Below are 18,818 nucleotides of genomic sequence, written 5' to 3' on the forward strand. Positions count from 1 at the left end.
TGGTCCTGATGAAATTAAGAAATCTGGTCCATGGAAGAAATTATTGAACAAGGACTACAATCTGCCCCCTTCCCCAGAAAACACTTTGTAACCCCTTTGGGGTTGTGGCCCCCAAGATGGGAAACACTAGGGGAACAGACTGCCACCCACAATGAGATTGCAGATTTACGCCTGCACTGTCACCACATTCTGTTACCTATGGTTTAGTAGAGCAAATAGGTCTTACGACTGACTCACCCACATGCAGAACATTTTCAAGCAACAGTGGTGCAAGAACTAACACTTGTTCTGACATGAAGCAAAATCATCGTCAACATCCATGACTGGTGCCCACTCTGCGAGAGCTACTCTTTTTCTTCCCTGTTCCCAAACCCCACAGGACAGCCTGCCCATCTGTTTATGATTTTCCCTTTTACAGTACCTTGTTCCCCATTGCACAGATAAACACACTTGGTTATTTCACAGACAGCTGGCTAGCTCTAATTACGCTGTAACTACATCACAACCATGGAAACCTTTACCACCCTAGCAGAAGAAAGGAGGTGCCTAAAAACATCTAGGCAGGCAACATGATCCTGATTTGGTTTACTCTCCCAGAGCAAACCTGTCCTCTGGTCAGAACAAAACATTTTGGGATATAATGAAAACATGATAATTAAATGTTCATAATATTGTATGCCAGGGGAGAGAGAACTGACAATGGTATCTTTTCAGAGCTGATTCAAATACATTTGGAAAAAGAAACTGGATTTTTAAGCCATGAGCAGATAACAGCCAGGTACTCTGACTTACAATTCCCAGAACCTCCAGCCTGTATTGCCAACAACAAAGGATTATGGGAGTTGCAATCTAAAACATCTGGAGCGCCAAAGATTCATCATCCCTGCTTGATAGGGACCAAATATCCTGGCAGAATGCACGCCCACTTGCTCACTCTGTGCACACATGGCTTTTTTCTTTTTTTCATAACTTCTGTGTGTTCCAGAGATTTTTGTAAAATAGCAGACTCTCCAGATAATTTGTAGAATAGCGGAATAGATAATTCATAGACTCGTGGAATAGATAAAATGCACAATGAAGGCCTTTAAGGAAGGGAGATAGTTGGCTGAACTAAGAGCTCTTGTAGTCAACTGAACTCGGCTTTAATTGTATTTAGCCACGGGCCATCACAGTAAAACATGATAAAACACGAGGGAAAAATAAGGACTACAGAAGGGAAAACTCTAATGATGGGTTCAGTCTAACGCAAAGCTCTGAAATCAGACTCAAAGGTTTTAACAATAAAAGGTAAGTTAAAATCAGGGTGGGTCAAAATCAATGAATTTAAAAAAAAGATTGATTTAAACCACAATTTGAATTTTTAAAAAATCAATGTTTTGATTTAAATCACCAAAAAAAATTTAACATTTAGAATTAAAGAAATTTGTTGTGACAGTTAGAATTAAACAGGGGTCACAGTCCTTCTGCACAGCAACCTATTCCTGGTTACCCCACACTTTCTTAATTTCAGTAGTATGAGTAGGATCATTTATCACTCAGACTCTTTGCAACTGGGAGTCAAAAATCTACTGCAAATAATCTACTGCACCTCACAGGGAAATCTAACAGTTTGCCCTGGTCTACCTGGCACTTTTCTGCTGAAGTGGAGGGAAAAACACTAGTAGAAATATTTTTATTACAAACTTGTTTCATGAATGGTTTGCTGCTCAATACCTGTAAGCTACACATACTGTGTGTACGTTTATTGCATATCTTGCACAAGGAAGTTGTAATATTTCAAGTGGCCTCTGGTTAATGGGATATATTTTAGCAGGGACCTATCAGCGGACACAGACTCCCACTACCATGTTCTGTCTTCAACATCCTTGATAAAATTTGGATGTTCTGTTTTTCTCAGCTAGGTTTAAAGACCTGTCAGACCTAAATTCTGTTTATTGCCAGAATGTGGATGTATTAGCTAGACAGCATTAGATGGTGGGAGGGAGAGAGGCACGAAAAGATGGATGTCAAGAAGGCAACACTTCACATACCTAGTGATGAGGAAATTAATAATTACTCGTAAGCCTTGGCTGCATATGAATGTGCACTGTCAAATCTCCTTCATCACAGCAGATGTAGAAGCAGGAAAGATTCCCTCCTGCTCTGCACATTGACCAGAAGCTAGGAGAGAGAGGAAGTATGAATAATGTTTCAGCATCCTATGCTTCCAAGGTCTATCTAAAGAGAATGGATGAGTTTATAAGCTGTAGAAAAGTAGTACTGTACTCCTGTCCCTGCATTAGAAGGATCCAGATTTTCCAGCAAGGAATATCTGCATAATTTCTTGGTGCAACTTGGAAGCATGGAGATGGGGAGCATACGGCCTTCATGCTCCCTCTCCCACCGTTTTTAACACAGAGCTCAGAGAGAGATGCTTCGTGTCTTTATGTTCTTTCACAAAAAAAAAAATTGATTCTTTTGAAATGTGGTGCTGGAGAAGAGCCTTGCAAAGACTGCCAGAAAGATGAATGAATGGGTCTTAGAGCACATCAAGAGGAGGAACGAATACAAGATGGGCTGACTCCCTAAAGGAAGCCACAGGCATGAGTTTACAAGAGCTGAGCAAGGCACGACATTTTGGAGATTGCTTATTCATAGGGTCGCCATACGTTGGACTTGACTTGAGAGCACATAACAGCAGCAGCAGCAATGCACAGAGAAGCAAAGCAAAAATATAAGACATGGGATCTGCAAAATATTTAGGTCTAGAATATATTGTTCAGGATTATCGCTGGTGTCCTTTAACAGAGCACTGGCCTTAACAAGGAAGCTTTTGATTTAGGCATATCTCCCCCTTTCTTGCAGACACAGTGTTTTATTTCTGCTAGGTGCCTCATCTCTGCTCCCCCGGCCAAAATTCCTGGTAGCTCTATCGCTATCCTACCCAGGTGTAGTTCTACTTATCTATGGCTCAAAGCCAGACAGCTGGGTGATTGCGAGAGAGGAAATTTAATTAAAAAGTCAAAATCCTAAATCAGAAGAAAGAGCTACCCAACCTCTCCCCCTCTTTCCTGACTTGATATATAAATAGAGCCCATCAGACTGATGAAGGGTGCTTATTATTTCTGTAGCGTTATGAGCATGAAGCGGGGGTGGGGAATCAAACTTTTTTCTCTCTAGAGAGCACATAGTATTATCAGATTCTGCAGTAGAGAGTTGAACAGCGTTTCTAGATTTGGTTACCGCAATCATAATCCTGGGCATGCTTACCTGGGAGTCAGATCTATTGAACACAGTGGAACTTGCTTCCCAAGGAAACAGGCATACAACAACACTGTTGGCATGGTTTGTAGGAAGAAAAATACCTATGTCACTGCAGGAAGTTAGAAGACTGCTTGGCAGATAGAAAGAAGATAGATGGACAGATAGATGGACAGACAGATAAATGCATATCCATATACACATTCAACAGCACTCTTAAGAGCTAGGGAATCGCAAATCACAACAATGTTTTGATTCATTAGAAGGGAAGGCTTAAAACAACAAAAACTCTAGGAACTCTCTCAAATAAAAATGAAGATTCTGAATTTAAGAGAGTGTAGAAAGGTCGAGAAAAATGTGTTGCCTTAATGCACTTACTCCAGAGCTTGGAATGATCAAGGTTTTTTTTTTAAGGCTACAGAATTATTGGCAATTTGGGGTGCTGTAATCCAAAATGGTACCTTTCCTGGGCTCTGATTTGCTGAATACAACAAAAGAATGAGAGTATGAAGGCACAAAGTAAATAGCAATCGCAAGAGTTACATGATTTTATTTCTACCCGCTCTATGTAGATACTTTCTCTTTCTGACTGTTTCTCATTCTCTGTTTACTTTACTAATTCTTAATTCAGTAATGGAGGTTAGTGCTCAAATATCTCTGGAAATGTAATAACTCACTCAAGTAAAGTCCCATCATTTCCTTTCAAACCAACCAATTCAGGCATTGTCTTTGAAGTAAGTGTGTTGTCCTCCTCCTACACTGGAGAATGCAGCTTCCTTTGGAAACAAACAGCTCCCTCCATGCCCCACAGCCATCCCATTATTATTTCCAGAAGGTAACTAATGCCCCTGCGCCAATAAGAAGAAAGCAATTTCAACTGCCCATAAAAAGTATTACCTGTATAAGCACTTGATATGCCCTTATCTGGACTAAATGCATAGAAGTATCTGGCTGTGAAGCCAGAAGCTGGGAATTCCGATTCGCCCACTGTGCCTCCTTGGCATGAGCTGGACTTAATGATCTATAGGGCCCCTTCCAGCTCTGCAGTTCTAAGATTAAGATACTCCCTAAGCCTCAGAGGTGGCCCTTGATTTTCAGTAGTAGTCCTGTCCCCTCTTGGAAATGAACTGGGACCTATGCTCGCCCTAGAATACCGAGACACATGTAACACTCTATTTCTTCATGTGCACACTATCTCTAAATCGAAGGACCCGGCTGAGAATATCCTCTTCATCCACACAGAGCTATCTGAAGATATTCTGCTGCCAGAGGCAAAACAGGAAGGACATACATGTACACCCTGACATCCAAGTCAAAAGCGATAAAGTAAGTTTGGCCTAGGAGATGCCAGTTTCCACTTTCTAGCAGCTGAAGAGAGACACTCTGCACACTAAAATCATCAACAGAAATGTGCCTACACAAATCTTCCTGGCACCTGGTTTAAAACTGTTTGTTGGTTAATTTGCCTGGGAAATTTTAGATGGTCAGTTGACTTCTTTGTATTTGACTGCATTTTATTGACTGACTGACTGACTGACTGACTGACTGACTGACTGACTGACTGACTGACTGATTGATTGATTGATTGATTGATTTGTATTCCACCCATCTGGTCTATACGACCACTTTGAGCGGATTTCTTGCCTTTCTTGCTTTTATGACTGTATTTTTTCTGTATTCTGTTTTGTTTTCACTACATTTATGCATTATCGGTTGTTTTACATACCATCTTGATATTTTTGGATGAAAGGTGGTTTTAAGACAGTGCTGGTGGTGATGGGAACAATGGTATGTGTTATTAATACTTCCTGATGATGATGATGAGGAGGAGGAGGAGGAGGAGGAGGAGGATGCCATTCTAAATGTTAGAGGGAAGGCCTCCTGTTCAAGAAGCCCTTTCTATATACAGAACAAACTTCTCCATTAGAGCAAAATAAGATACTCTAGCGATAGTATGCATGATAGAAGAATAGAACAATCCTTTTGTGACAAGATATTTGGATCAAATGGGCCCACAAGGAAGAAAATCCATACTGCTAGAATCTTAACAGATTGAGCTGCACAAGAATTCCAAGCTGTGTAAGACATCAGTCTCTGGTATTTTGAAAGTGGAATCTACAAGGAGGGATCACTTTTAATTTCAATTTGATTGTTTTGCTTTTTCTCTCAAAACAACTGAAAAGCAATGATGTATAAAAGCCCTGGGACTTTTTAACCAGCAAAGACAATGACACCATCTGCCACTCACATGCACCTCAGCTTCCCTTTCCCCTCCAGGATTAGCCAATAATCTTAGAGGGGAAGATTTTTCCCATCAACTGTTTTGCCATACTGTTTTGAAATTCTTCTTGTAATCCAAGTTACCCAAGACCAAGGTGGCTTGGTCTTGAATGAGCAACAACAAACCGGTATCTTTACTAAAGACCAGCTCCTGGTGGAGAGGACAATTGACAGAACTGATTTTATTGGTTATAGATGCAGAAATAAATTGCTGAAATATGGACCAACGCAGTTGTCCTGCATTTTTTTGGATTCTCTTTGAGAGGGATGATTATGAGGACTGGCATGTTGTGTGCTTACACTTTCCTGGTGAGAAATGACAAGAGCAAGGAGAAGAAGCTGCCTCTACTACCTTGTTCTCTCTCTCTCTCTCTCTGAATGGTTGTATAAACTGAGCCGAAGAGGAGAGGGCAAAGGGTCAAGCAGTGGAAATACTGGCTATATAGGCCTCTTTTCTGAGAGACTAATATCCTCCTTCTCCCACACGACCTTTGTAAAATCTTACCATTATTTGGGATAGTTAATGCCACTGGCATTACCCTTTTGGTGACCAATTGCGTACTACCAAAAAGAGAAAACAAAAGAAGATACAGATTTGTATCTGTCGGTGTCGGTGTTTGCTCTGTCTAGGTGTGAACCCAAGTGTTCAAACTATCTGCAGCTACTAACCTCCAAGCAGAAGAAAACACAAAGAATGAGGGTTCAGTGTGGAACTTGAATGGCCACCATATGCTCCAGTCTAAGCATCCCTTACCTTCCCACCTATCTCCGTGGATGATCCAAGCTTAACCGGTGAAGCCCCAGGCACCAACATTCCTATTACAATTATGTACCAAAGCCTTGGAAACCCTGTTATGGTCACTATAAGTCTACCCCCCCCCCCAAAACCAGACCCAGGGCTGGAGCATATGTGAATTCCTCCCCCTCTTCCTTCATCTTGTACAGCTTAAGTTGAAATAAAATTTAAACTGAGTTACCCAAAAAAGCTAGGTCAGTTGGCTAACTTAGTTTCTTTCTAACTGTAACTCTTCGTCTCTGCTCACACTACCATATCTTCTCTCTTTGCTTAAAAAGTATCAAATCCGAAAACTCTTGTTCTTGGTTTCCTACAATCAGATTCCATATATAAGGGTGTTTTCATGATAACCTGTCATACCACAGGGTTGGAGCATCTACGTACCTGACTTCTGTGCTGAATTTTGCAATTCTGAGCAGTCTGCTCCCGGGGAGCAAAGCTCTTGAAGTGACAATAAAAAATGGCAGATAAATAAACATTAGAAAGAAACTTGTAGTGAGCCGAACAATACGACAACTTGTGGAAAGAGGTTATTGAATCTTTTTCCTCAAAGGTTAGCAAAGGAATAATTTAACAAGCACTTATCATGACCATATCGATGTAAGTTACCTTGCCCCTGATCCAGAAATCTCCAAGTGAAAGCATAAACGTGAGTGGGTGGGAGGCATAGACATACAGACCTCTTGCCAAATATAGATTATAGAGTCACAGAATTATAGAATAATTGAGTTGGAAGGGGCCTACAAGGCCATCCAGTCCAACACCCTGCTCAATGCAGGAATCAAAATCAAAGCAGATCTGACAGACAGTTGTCCAATTTTCTCTTGAATGCCTCCAATGTTGGAATGGGCACCAACTCCCAAGGTAATTGATATCCATGGTGCAGGTGGCACAAATATGTCAGGCCCAGGTATGTTGGGATGTGTCCTAGAACATTTTTTATTTCTTCTGGCCTGATCTGTTCCCTCTTCCTCTTGTTTAAGAGAGGTGGGGTGGCTTAGCAGTGCTGGTGCCCCCATACCAAGATGGATACAAAGATGGATATCCATCTTTGTATGCATAACTGGCATGATCTCTGCTCTAAACTCTCATAGCTTGCCCATCATCCTGTGGGTGTACTCCTGTATGTTTCTGTGCCTGTACATAAGCACTACAGCCTACAAGCCAGACAGTACGAGGCTAGAGAGATAATGGAGCTGAAGAAAGGGGTGTAGACTTGTCCAGAGTGATTCAGGTGCAGCATGCATTACAGCATGCAACCTGGCTACTCATACCTGTGGGGAGCGGGGAGCACTCTGTAGGTGACAAAGACTACTGGAGGAAAAGAACCAATAGACTGAGGGTGAGGGAAGAGACCCACAAGATGGGAGCTGCAGGGAAGAGAAGACAGAGGAGACTGAAGCTGGGAGAAAGCCAAACCAATGATTGCCAGATTGGAGACAGATGTTGGGAAGAGCTATTTCATTCCTAGAATAGTTCATACATGTGGCCCAGGGGAGCTCCTTGGTTTTAGGAATCTCTCCAAGACCTAACCAATTTAAACTTGACTTGCCATCCCATCCCACCTCACCTCACTCTATGGGAGTTTTCAGAATTATAAATGGGTCAGGAAGTAGCCACTGAGAATATGTGCAGCCACTGTGATTTGGTTGGTGTGTGTTCTCAAGAGGTGTGAAAGTTTTTACCCCTGTTTTTATATGTAAAACATCCTGAGATGTAGACATCCTGAGATGTCTATATTATGGGCTGCCCAATGTATTGCAATTTACAGTGACACTCCCATAGTTTTTTAGGTATCAAATATTCAGATGTGGTTTCCCAGTCCTTCCACTGGTGCTCTAGGATTGTGTGGCTTAAGATCATGTGGAGTGGCAGGGCATGTAACTACATTAGCCACGTGTTCCGGGTGATCAGGAAACTTGAGCGGATCCAAAATGCAGTGGCCAGTCAGATTTCAGGCGCCAGCAGATATAAACACATATTCTCCCATCTTGACACACCTTCACTGGCACCTTGTTAGTTTCTCTATTCAATTTAAGCTGCTGTTCATAACCTATAAAAACCCTAAAGGTTTAGAACCTCAATATTTGGCAGAATGTCTCTCCCAAAAAATAGCTACTCATCCCACCCACTCTTGATGGTAAGAACTGAGATGGAGGCCAAAAAAGCCAACACTAGAAAAACAGCTTTCTCAATTGTGACCCCTTCTCTCTGGAAAAATCTTCCTACAGAGGCTCACCAGGCATCATCTGTGTCTGAGGAAATGAATTAAGACTGAATCATACAAAACTGCCTTCCACTAGTGTGACTATTGTCCTGAGATGTTCAAATGGGTTTTGTGTATTTTTTATCTAAACTTTAATTTTATTTAAATTATATTTTAATTTTAGTTAGGGCTTATTGTATTTTATTGTATCTTTGTATCTATTCTATGGTGTTTTTAGTGTATTGTTTTATTGTCTATTGTGAACCATCCAGAGAGCAACAATACTAATGGGGCAATATAGAAATGGAACCAACTAACCAACCAACCAACCAACCAACCAACCAACCAACCAACCAATCAATCAACCAATCAATCAATCAATCAATCAATCTCAGCTGGCTTCTCTCCCAGTAAGCACAGTGGAGATTTTAATACTTAGCCCCTGATTCCATAGCCCAGTGCTCCAACTCACTGAGCTATACCAAATATTGTACTGTGTACATATGTAGAACTGCAAGTGTTTTCCGCTACATGTGAAAATACTCTTCTAACTGTATGGTCTAAAGACAGATCCTGTAGTTACCTCTTTTGGCATGCAGGATCAATGCATGTTAAAAGCAGCTGGAAATTGCCAAAATATCTGTCTAGCATCATTCAAATCTGCCAGGTTGACATTAGTACGATGAAGCCCATAGCACCCCCACTCCTACTTTCCAGCTAAAATCCTCATCTTGAAAAGGTTACTGAGTACAGACAGCTTCTGTTTGCTTGCACTGGGAACTGTAGTTATCCAGAGAGAATATTAATTTCATATCAGGCAGGACTTTAAAAATATCTTTATATCCTGGTGAATTAATGTAATGGTGTGTGAGAAACATATGAAAAATGTTAAAACCCTGTAATTTAGGGAATATAGCTGAGAATGTGACACATTTATGGGTTTTTATCAACAATGCTTTCCTTCTAAAACATAAAAAGGTCCTTCCCCCCCCCCCCAAAAAAAATGCCAATAACACTTATTCAACCCACTTTCAGATCATAGTTACTCAAGGTTACAATCATTATCCATTTTTAGAACAGGTCAGAAAGCTTCCCATTAAAACTTGTATGCAGAGAGAAGACTTATAACTGTTGGCACTGTCTGCACTCCGAGACACAAACTCTTCCTTTTGTATCTGTTTTGCTTTGGCTATGAAGAATAATTCCAATTATGTGGACTTGGCATTATTACACACAGAGAGGCGTAGGCACAAAAGTACAAGAAGAGGGCAAATGTCAGAGTATAGTTGAATGCCTGGTTTAAATCAACTTCCCTGGTTTAACTCAACAACATTCAGTTAAAAAAACCACAAAAGAAAGAGAAGCTATTACTATTACTATTATTACTATTATTGACCAGCTGGAGTCAGTTGTATTTCGTGGCTGTTCAGAGAACTGATGACAAAGGAAGCAGGCATAATGGTAAATTTAGGAAGAGCTCAGAGAGCATGCCAAAATAAGGAAGAATTTATGTTTAGCAAATAGAACAGCTTTAACCTCACCTTAAAACAACTCCAAAACACACCGTTCTGACATGACTGCCTGGTTTTTCATGGATCTAGGTGTGACTTTACTATGACATGATTTGTTTTTCATTTAAAGAACAGTCAATAAGTCATTGAGGAGCAGGACAGCGCTCAGAAGGAAATTCCATAAAAACAGTCACAAACATCACAGCAAATGGTCTGTTTTCTGTCGTGAGATCGAGGGCAAGCTGACTATGAATCTGCAAATATAAGATGAATGGGACAAAAATTTGTCCAAAAATATGCCACTTCTAGGTTTAAAATCAATCATGTACCAGAGGGTGCAAAACCTAAGGCCTGATTTTGCTACCAGTGTACATGTGTTAGCTGTAGGAAAAATGCTTCCTCTTAGCATCTTCCATACAAATTGTCTTTACATAAAGCCCATAATACTAATCTTTCAAATGTCACCACTAATGACATGTCTAGAGGGGCGGGGTATAAATTTAATAAATAAATAAATAAATAAATAAATAAATAAATAAATAAATAAATAAATAAATACATACATACATACATACATACATACATACATACATACATACATACATACATACATACATACATACATATTCAGAATCCAGAAGTGTTATCCCTAGAAAAATCAATAGAAAACTTTTTACCTGGTTGCTACATTAAGTATTAACCACATAATTAGAAACACAGACAAATTATCTTGGTACAGCGTTACCCCATGCAAGAAGGATGACATTACCATCCAACAATTGAATTGAATTGAATTGAATTTAGTTTAATTTTATAGCAAGTTTAGAGCATTATTTTCTTTTCCAAAGAATTCTGTTTTCTCATGATGTGCCCAAAGTAGGACAGCCTCGTTTTCAACATTTTTGCCTCCAGAGATAGTTCAGGCTTGATTTGATAATGAGTGTATCCCAGGACCCTGGACTCTTTTCCCTAGGAAGCTGGGCTGAGGGTGAAGGCCAGGTATGTTTACATGGACGTTTTGCTGAGTTTTTTTCCTGGGCTTTCTTTTTGTCTCCTCACCGCAAATTCTCCAATAGTCTGATTCTATCTCTGGCTTTAATATGGTAAATAGGAAAGCCAATTAGATTTGCATACACCTGGGAGGTGGGAAAGTTTTAAGGGTCAGATCATACTTCCGCACTGTTAAAGAGCAGGCTGGGTAGGTGGGGCTCGTCAGCCATGGAAGGCAGCCCATCTAGGAGAAGGAAAACTCTAATTTCAAACATCCACTGCCTTGTGGCTATATCCACCCATGGAAAAGGCTTCAGGAGTTAACCTAGAAGCAAAATCCGGAGCTGGAGTCCCGAAGGCAGTTCGTGTCATTCTGCCAACTCCTGCGACGTTGCTGGAACCAGTTGTATTGGCTCTTGCGTTTCCATTGGACCATTTCAGCAACGTGGAGAGGGGGGATCTGCTGCTTGGGTAACAGCCTATCCTCCATATTACTTTACCCAGGCTTCATGCTCTGGAGAGGACACTCCTTGATTCAGAGCATGTTACTATAGTCTCTCGAGACTGAAGGATGCCTATGCAGGATTTGATATGGGACCCATTTGTTTGTCTTTCTGGCAGTCCAGAGTATCTGCAAAGACAGCACTGTATTTCAAACAAATCTATTTTTGCCTGTCAGCTTTATTTACTGTTCAGTTTCCACACCCCCAAATAGTGGTTGGGAATGCAAAAATGTGGTTGCTTGGTCTTGGTTTCCAGTAACACATCCTTACACTTGATATTTTCTAATTCCTTCATTGTTGCCCTTCTGAATCTGGGTCTTCTGATTTCTTGGCTGCCCTCTCCATTTGAATTGATGATTGAACAAAGGTATACAAAATCTCCAACTATTCCAATTTCTTCATTGTCAATATTCAAGTTGTGTAGTTCTTCTGTAGTCATGATTTAGACGCTTTCTTCTTTCACATTCACTAAAAGTGGTTTCAAGTCATTGCTGCTTTCTTCCAGGAAGATGGTGTAATCTGCATATCTTAAATTACTGATATTTCTTCCACCAACTTTCACTCCTTTTCTGATTCATGGTCAATAGAGTTTAATAACACAAGCCCATTTTTTATCTCGACTTAAAATTATCAGGAATGTTTAGATTATATTTTGGCACTATGATTGTTTTAGTGTTCTTTTTCAGCTTTACTCTAATTTTTGATATTGAAATTTAGGATCCCTTTTGAGCTGGGGAAGACTTTTGGAGCCTTAAGATGGAAGGGGGAGTCTTTAATATGCAAAAAAACAGAACTGGATCAGAACACCCAGCAACAATCTGGCACCAATTTTGGGACATTAAAGACTGCCCACCTATCCATCTTGATCCCAAGGCTCCCAAAGATTTCCCAAGGTCAAAAAGGACCCCTAGGGAGCCATAGAATCTTACGTGGTGGTGGGAATAAGAAGCTTTCAATTAAATTTAATATTATCATCATGGGATGATGACATTATCCCACTTGCAAGGCATAAAGTTGCATAAGAAGATTTCAGCTGTACTGAGGAATGCAATAAGATTTATCTTAGTGGTTTTTTCACTGGTTGTTGAGTTTTCTACCCAGAAAACCTAAAAAGACCTAATGCTGATCAGCACACCGTGGGAAATAAAAGAGCCAAAGTTGTGACCTAAGTGCCCAGCCAGCTTGATAACCGAATTGTGCTTCCTAAGAGTAACATTAGGTGCCCTCCACCTTCTGCATAATTTTATAAAGCTCTATTGTGTTTTTTCTTTTTTTGCAGTGGGAGGAGAAAACCACCCCCCCAAAACTATCCAAAGTGTTTGGTGTTTCCCCTTTCAACTGTATCCCTTCTTGTCCCAGCTGGTATTTATATTATTTGGTTTTTAATCTTTTTAAAGGGATTGCGTGATATAAATTCTGTCTTTCAGTTCTTCAAATTTTGATTTTATGTGGCCTGAGGAGGTGTGGGTGTTAGACTCTCTGGTTTCCTCTGACTGCTAAGTATATGTTAAAATTATACTTAAAAATAAATACTGTAATAATGAGAGTTTTCAGGAACAACAAAAGAAAGTTTATTTGGGAAGTATCAGGAATGGAAGGGTAATTTATCTGGTAGGTAATACTGAATAAACTACTCTTCTGTCTCCAGACTTCTATTTCTACAAATTTCCTGCAACACACCTTCTCTAAAACAATCTCTAACCACCTCCACCCACTTACGCCAAACTGACTGATTCTCTCAAATTCCTCACTGACACCTCCCACCACGTTCTAAACACTTCAAACAATCAGCACCCATCCCTCCTTTAACATTTTATCACTTACCCACCAATCATTCCAACGCTCAACATAGGCATGCAAAAAAATTTTTAATACATCCACAGTCAAATCTCATCCAAGTCTGTTATAATTATTTATAAATACATATACATATGCCTCCTTAGAATGGCCATAAAGGCCACAACCTCTCTCGGGCTATGGTTCCAAGTCTGTCCCTCCATGTCATTTTTCAATTATAGCTACGCATCTCTTCCAGAAGAACCTTTCACATTTTAACTCTGTGCTCTTATGGCAATTATGAATTCCAATTATTCCTTAAGTCTTCTTTGATTAAAAGAAGCAGCAGCAGCTATATTATATTAGCCCGACTAATACACAAAATCCGTTTATCACTGCACACAATACACCAAGACAAAATCCCACTACTGCTGGCTCCTAAACAAAGTGGTGGAAGGGGTCCTTTGTTCTTTTAAATTATTGGGTTATGTTTGTGAACAAGGAGTGTGTACGTTTGGGGGTGTGTGGAAATAGCATTATTGTGTCTTGTTATAGTGGGGTCATTTACTAAGAATGCAAATGTGAGGATTAGAACTGCTATAAACAATACTTTTTAAAAAAACTTTTCTGTTAGTTGCAGTCTTGAAAACAGAGCTTACGTATATTTTAAACACATAATATGTTTTATGAACTAATTGTGCATTTTTAAACTGCATTTTGTACATTTTAGCCACATAATATGTTTTATGAATTGGTTGTATATTTTTAAATGGCATTTTGTATATTTTAGCCATAAATATGAGCTGGTCACCCGACTGTAATAAATAAATTCAATTTAATTCACAGCTTACGTAACTTCCTGTTTTTTTCTAAAAAAAAATCCCAAAAACCCAAGTGGCCAGTTAAGGAGTTGTGTTGCCAATGAGAGGAGAAGACAAAGACTTTATCCCTCACCTCGCTATAAAATAAAGGGAAGATACTATTTGACTAATTGGAAAAGACAATAATTCTGGGAAAGGTGGAAGACAGCAAGAACAGAGGAAGACCAATTATGAGATGAACTGGCTACCTAAAGGAAGCCACAAGTTGAGTTTATAGACGCTGAGCACCGTAGTTGAGGGCAGGACATTTTGGAAATTGCACGTTCATAGAGTCGCCCTGAATCAGAGACAACGTGAGGGCACATAACAACAGCAACTGTTGATACAGAGTATGTTAGCAGAACTGTATTTAGCACAACCTTCTAGAGGCTCTGCAACTCAACCATCTGAGTGGAACATTAGCAATTTTAAACTGAAAGGAATATGATTCTGGAAATGCCGGCGCAGGGGGAAGTTTTAGATACTTGCTGCTGATATACTTACTCCATTTCAGTGAATGGGGTAGGTAGAGCATTCTGGCCAGAGCACCCGGAGGTCCTAGTCAACACTAATGGTGCAGAATTGTGGGAGCTTTAGTTCCCAAAACAGGAAGGGCCAAAGCTTCTCTATCCCTACGCTAAGGGTCTCAAGGGGATGCTGATAAGTATTGAGCCTTTCCCAGAAAAAATTGAGCTAGGAAGCTATAAATTGCAGGGTGTATTGATTTTAACTTATCTTTCATTTTCAGCTCCAAAGTGAACATGGCTGTACCTCCAGAAAAGTTCAATGTGGAAGAGAATAGGACCATAATCAAGTTCCTGTTTCTCCAAGGGAGAGGTGCAAGCAGATCCATGATGAAATGTCACAAACTATGGGTGACAGTGGACCTTCATATGTAACAGTTAAACGTTGGGTTGTCAATTTCAAAACTGGCCATTTTGGTGTTGAAAGTGAGAAACCCAGCGGAAGGCCTGTTTCTGTTTCTGTGCCTGCAAATGTGAAAGCCATCCATGACATGATCATGGAGCACCGCTGAATATCAGCCAAAAGTATTGCTACATATCTGGGAATATCCTGTGAGAGAGTTGGTGCCATTATCCACAACGACTTGGAAATGAGAAAGCTGGCAGCAAAGTGGATCCCCAAACTTTTGACAACCAAACAAAAGAGGAAACGTGTGGAGTCATCGGTGGGTGTTTTGGAACATTTTGCAAGAAATGAGTCAGATTTTCTGGGCAAACTGGTAACTGGTGATGAGACATGGATCTACTGTTATGATCCTGAGACAAAGGAACAGTCTAAGGAATGGGGGCACAGTGGTTCCGCCAGCCAAAGACGTTCCGAGTGCAAAGGTCGGTGCAGAAGCAAATGGCAACAGTTTTTGGGGTAAGAAGGGAGTTCTGCTCCCACAGGGTTCAACCATCAATGCAAAATATTACTGTGCTTTATTGACGAAGTTGAGGCAAAACATCAAGAAAAAATGTTGAGGAAAGCTCTCAAAAGGTGTCATCCTATTGCATGACAACGCTTCGTCACATACTGCAGGTGAACAATGGTAAAACTGATGTCCTTAAGATTTAAAGTGATGCCCCATCCACCCTATTCTCCAGACCTGGCTCTTTCTATTATCTGTTCCCCAGACTCAAAAAAAACACCTAAAGGGAGTGTTCTGGAGGCAACTAATGCTGCAAATGAGTGGTTACACCAGCAGTTGGAAGAATTTTATTTGCAGGGACTTAAGAAGCTGGGGGAATATGTAGAATAGTGTGGCAGTTACAGCTGCCTAGCTCAATTTTTTTCTGGGAAAGGCTCAATACTTATCAGCACCCCCTCATACACAAAGTCAGAGAGCTGTTACAGTAAAGTTTGGGGGAGGGTTTTCTTTGGGGATTACAATCCCCAGCATTCTTCTACCTGTATGGGGATTCTGGGAGATGTAATTTAAAAAGAGAGAGTAAAATTTCTAAGCTTTGGCCAATATGAAACAGGTAGGGGAAGAAGCGGGAGCTGGGACAAGCGACGGGCGCTCACTCCGTCGCGTGGATTCGATCTTACGACTGCTTGGTCTTCTGACCCTGCAGCACAGGCTTCTGCGGTTTAGCCCGCAGCGCCACCACGTCCCTGTAAGGCTACAAAGGGGAAGGCTATTGTCTTTCAATCCTCAAACACCCTCAGACCAAGGTTTGGAGCTGGCAGGAAAAGGAAAGAATAGGCAACAGTGGCAAAGCTATGAACTATCGCTTTGGAAGACCCTTCATTGAATTTCAGTGATTTATTTCTAAGTAAACAAGCATACAATTGACATGTAGGTCTTGCCGCAAAAAAAAAAGAGAGACATGGTTCCCTGAAGATGGGTAGTTCCCATGTACGGCTGCAAGGGGAGCTGCCCAGATATGAAGCCACAATTGCTACAGGACTTGAGCAATTACTGACCATCTGGAACTGCAAGACCATAACTCTTAGATAAATAAATAAATAAATCTTAGAACTGCGGAGCTGGAACGAACTCTATGGATCATCAAGTCTAGCCCATCAAGGAGTCGCAGTAAAATGGAGTTTTGAAATGTTGTTGTTTTCTGGACCGAACAGGCTCATCAGAAGGACAAAGGACTCGGGGGGGGGGGAGTGCAAACAAAGTGGCCAAAATGGTAACTTTTCTAATCTGAATATTTTTATATGCCTGAAGTTTTTGTTTTGTTTTACCTCCCCACTTATCAAGCATTTCTGCCCTAGCCATGCAGTGATGAAATGTTCAAATAGGTCAGATCCACATCCACACCCAGGCTGCAGGGTTCTCCAGGAGAATGTGGGAAACTGCATGATCTGAGCTGATGTGCACTGGTTTTACATAAAATCATAGTGATGCACCGTCAAATTAATTGCAACATATGTGCCCCTTGCCAGGGTTTCCTAGGGTATGTTCTTAAGAGACTTACCAGTCCCTTCTTCTCATGGCACTATAGGACTGTGCAGCTTGCCCAAGGCTACATAGGCATGCACATACTGGAAGTGGATGGCTAGTGATCTCAGTGGTGTGCAGGTCTCCTGGATAAGCCAGGTAGCAGGCTGTAGAAAGAATCGTAATATCCCGACTGGCTCACTTTCTTGGGTGCATATCACCACTGTTTAATAGGATCCCAATTACCTTACACTGGTGTGAACAGAAAAGCAGTAAGCCCACAGGATGAAACTGCTGGAAATTCAGACATAGTGGGGAATTTACTACAGCAACATTTCTGAGTACCCGAATATCAGTGCTGGGCACCAAAATCATGTGCTTATAAGAAAAATAGTTCTTTTTAGATTTATGTCAGTATGTGCTTTATTATTCCATGAACTAGTCAGTGGGGGAGGGGGGAATGTTGTTACTTGATACAGGATAAAATTAAAACTGTTTGCTGCATTTAAACATGAGAGGATGGGAGGATGAAGCAGCCAGAGAATGAGGGAAGGCAGGCGACTGTGAGGAGTGCTTTGTTTGTACAAAAGCAAAAAAGCCCATCCTCTGAATATAAACAGCTTCTCTTTGCTGAGCCAGCAAGTCAGAGGACTTGCTAGAATGTCTGCTCTCATTTCACAAAGGAATTAAAAGGTCACGGGCATCAGCCTTTGAGCAGGCCACTGGCTGCCTGTCTGTGCTACTGAGACGGATTACTTGGTGGGGCCTGTTGTTTTTCCTTTCTCCACCCTCTCATTCCTCCTGGTGTTATTCTAATGTCTTCATAAAAACCGGAGAATCATAGAATAGCAGAGCTGGAGTGGACCTAAGGGGCACTGAGTCCAACCCCTTGCCTCCGTGGGAACTTGGACCACTGCATTCTGAAACCACAGCTGCTTTGAACCCTTGAGCCACATCAAGTGTGAGGATGTGCATGTGTGTTTTAAAATTGCCACACAGATTACGCTTCAAAATTGGATTGTTGAAGGCATGAATTGAGAATCACGTTTCAGACTTATGAAATTGCATCGACCACCAAACATTATGCAGATGTGTGGAGTTTTCAGCATCCTTTTAAATTACTGTGTGTTTCTCATTCTGCCATATGTGATAAGATTCAGAGGCAATACTAGTGTGTATGGCTTCTTTTGGGTGAGGAAAAGCAATGAAGATTTGTAGCATTTGCATTTGTTCATTTACAACATGTCAGTGATGCCTGAAGGAAAGCTATGAGGTGGCATACTTGTTACCAAGTGTATATGCGTCTAGTAAAAAGAAATATTTATTTATTATTTATTTATTTATTTATTTATTTACAATATTTTTTAGCCGCACCATTGCCATACTTCCAATATCCCATACTTCCAAAGCACCTCGCCACTTCTCAGCTGTTTTTCTCTTAACTGTTGGCTCTTCTCTTACTACAACCCACACTCATTCTCTGCAATGGTTTTACCTTTCCAAATTCTGAGGACTACCTCCTTCAAAACATTCAAGAGAAGCCTCTAGCTACAAGAATGGATTTCATGCCATTATCTCTTCTTGAGCTATGCCAACTGAAATCCCAGCATATTGCCTAACAAAGCTAGAGGTCATAACAGTTCTCTCTCGCTCGCTCTCTATCCCATTGACCTGCCATTCCCATCATTTCTTGTCAGCTTAGTCAGTAGAGAGGGATCATGGGATCTTCACAAATATAACCAGAGAGCTGAAAGCTC

At 40.8% G+C, this 18,818-nt stretch overlaps 1 protein-coding gene and 1 long non-coding RNA gene across 3 annotated transcripts in view; one reads left to right on the plus strand and one right to left on the minus strand.

The window, feature by feature from the left end:
• TBXAS1 (thromboxane A synthase 1) overlaps positions 1-18,818 on the minus strand; it is a 311,542-nt gene that overhangs the window by 20,629 nt on the left and 272,095 nt on the right. The window lies entirely within an intron of this gene.
• The window catches only part of LOC144583119 (uncharacterized), a 31,204-nt gene continuing 21,215 nt past the window's right edge, over positions 8,830-18,818 (plus strand). Inside the window, exon 1 of the long non-coding RNA XR_013536725.1 lies at positions 8,830-8,932. This is a non-coding gene — a long non-coding RNA (uncharacterized LOC144583119). The remainder of the gene's footprint in view (positions 8,933-18,818) is intronic.

This window comes from Pogona vitticeps, chromosome 5 (genome assembly GCF_051106095.1).
Source record: "Pogona vitticeps strain Pit_001003342236 chromosome 5, PviZW2.1, whole genome shotgun sequence".
Classification (NCBI taxonomy): Eukaryota; Metazoa; Chordata; class Lepidosauria; order Squamata; family Agamidae; genus Pogona; species Pogona vitticeps.